This window comes from Egretta garzetta, unplaced genomic scaffold (assembly GCF_000687185.1).
Source record: "Egretta garzetta isolate BGI_Z169 unplaced genomic scaffold, ASM68718v1 scaffold32, whole genome shotgun sequence".
In the NCBI taxonomy this organism is placed as follows: Eukaryota; Metazoa; Chordata; class Aves; order Pelecaniformes; family Ardeidae; genus Egretta; species Egretta garzetta.
Window position 1 is genome coordinate 3,960,776 of NW_009259035.1, and position 2,780 is coordinate 3,963,555.

Sequence of the window (2,780 nt, forward strand, 5' to 3'; positions counted from 1 at the left end):
CCCGCCCTGGCACCCGCGTCTTCCAGGACACCCATCCCGCCCCGGGTGGTACTGCTGTGGAAAACACACACACATACGCGAAATGTAAATACCGCAACCGTCTTGCCCTGTAAATAGCGGAGAAAAGGTGGATTTTGCCTTAGCACACCATGTCGGCGTCTTTTTGGGGGGAAACTCGGCGCAAGCACTTTATCAGCGGCTGGGGATGCGGTTTCAAGAGGAAAGTTACAAACTAACTGCCAAGTGGAGAACCGGATTTAATCAAGCCACTTAATTCTAACGCGCTCTTCAAAACGAAAACAGTTTTGTGGTGTCAAACTTTTATGTCCGTTTTATTTTGCTTTTGTGGTAATAGGAAACGTATTTATTATGGAGTGTTTGCTACTATCTCTGCTTCTCTTTAAAAAAAAAAAAAACCAAACAAAAAATACAACTTTTCTACGACGAGAATCGTTTATTTTAATTTTAGCAAAGCCAGCTGCCATTGTTTTATGTATTTTAATTTTAAGATTTTTTTGAGATCAAATAAACGTGGAAGAAAAAAAAAAAAAAAAGCCAAAATCAGCCTGAAAATGCCATCAGCCATTTTAGTCTTGAAGGGAAGAAATGTTCTCACAGATTACTCAAGAGTAAAACCAATAAAAGTGCATGCCAGAAGGCAAAAATTTATCCAAATGCATTTATTGCTCAAGACCAATGGGATTAGCCACAGATCTAAAGCAGCTGCATGAACGCGTTCTTGCTGCTTGAGCACAGGAGTCCACCCACCCTCGGGTGAGAAAGCTGGGCAGAAGAGCCACACACCGGCCTCCTGGGTCTGGACCAAATAACATACAGTTTTAACAGCAGGATTCTGCAAATATAAAATTGATTCCCTCTACTTTCTTTCAAAGAAAAAGGAAAGTCTTGCCTCTTTAGGATCCAAAAATCTCCAGAAGCATGAGCACTCCCATTGAAAAAAGCACGGAGTTACCATAAAAAAGGAGAGCAGTGCACAAAATACTGGAGGAGGAAAAGGCGGTCAAGTTTTAAATTGCAACTGCAACATTGGCCAGTGTAGGGCATTTATCGTTTTACTTAACTTTCCAAACGACATTTTAACCCACATGGCTAAATGGTTTTGGTACCACACAGAACATCGACAGTAGGTAGTCATCACAGAAAATGATGCAGAGAACTGGCAATCTTACGACAGTTAACTAGAACTTGTCTGACAGTACTTTGAATTAAAAGCAACTTGAATATATCAAGCATATTTTTGCCTATTTATCCTGAAAGGTACAAGACATCGCTTCAACTCAAGTTTTAAAATTTATTTTACCTGATCAGGCAGGCCTCATAAAAGCAATATTAAAGTAATCTTGCTTTACCTACCTATAGGTTAAAAGCCTGTCTCTCTTGCCAAAAGAGCAACTGTCATAATCTGCCTTAAATTCAAGCCTTCAAATGGTGACTATACACTGTCTTCTATGCCCTAAGCTTAATTTTATTTCTCATAAATGTCATAATGTAACTCAGTAAAAAAGGCACAATAAAAAAGCAAACTGTAATTGTTACGTCTTTATGTTATGACTTCTAGCTAACAAGAGGCAGATTTATGGAAAAGCCATCATGACTCTGTTTAGGAAAGAACTTGTATTTTATTAACCCAGCAGACTGTTCTGAGCTTTTTCCAGGATAGGTGCTTGAAAACCAGATGCACAAAATGAGTTCCATCACATGAACACAAAATGCATTTCAGATGCAAGAGTGGTTCTTCATATTCAAGCTTTTTCTTTGTTCTATTGAAACTTTGTCTTACGGCTTATATTGATTTCTGCCAAAACAGATCAGGACAAAAATCCTTCCACTGAGTTGTAAGAATAATTTAAAGGCTGTCACTTTGCCTTTCAAAAAATGCTTGGTTAACTAGGGACTTATGTAGGGAACCAGAAATTAGTCAGCAAGAGACTACTGCTGCATGATAATTACCTAGATGAAAACCCCTCTGTGTGCGATGCAAGATAACTGAATCCAAGTTAACCCTCCCTCAGGGGAGCTACCTCAAACTTCTGTGCTTCTACTACTGCAAGAGCTTGCCACAGCCAACAAAATAAATCCTCTGCCTACCATCTCCATGACATGCCATTAATGTGTAAGGTCCTTAATGCAGGCTGCTGAACAGACCACCCATAACTGAGCGATGGAAACATCACACCTCCGCGACGTCTGAAGCTCCTTGTGAGGTTCATTAAACCTTGACAATCCCACGATAGAAACCCAAGAGCTCATATCTAGTAACAAAGCTCTTGCAAGTAAAACCAACATGGTGAGTGTAATGCACCTGGGACAGTCTCTGTGCAAAACTTGAATATTGAGTATTTCAGACCGCTCATTCCCCATATGCCGGGCCACTCCCGCTATGCTGGCTGGTTCCTTTCTCTCCATTATTAGCAATTAGCTCCTACCTTCCAAAGTCAGATCCAAGTATCCAAGATACTAGCAAAGGAATCAACTATGTGTTGCAAGCTAAGCATGCTTAATATCTCCCAAACAAACAAAGAGACAACATTTCTTTAAGTAATGAAGATGGATAAATCGCTTTATTGAGCTTGCGACAGTGTTTGTTCTGTACAGACTAGCGCAAAGTTTTTTAACAAGAGCGGGGACGCGCACCAGCCCCTGGAAGCACTTTCGCTCGCTTTGCTGCTCTGTGGGGTTTTATCATCTTAAACGGGTTTTTATTTGAAAAGGGCGAGTCAGAAGCGCACTATCCGAGCGTTAAATTTTGGCTGAACGCT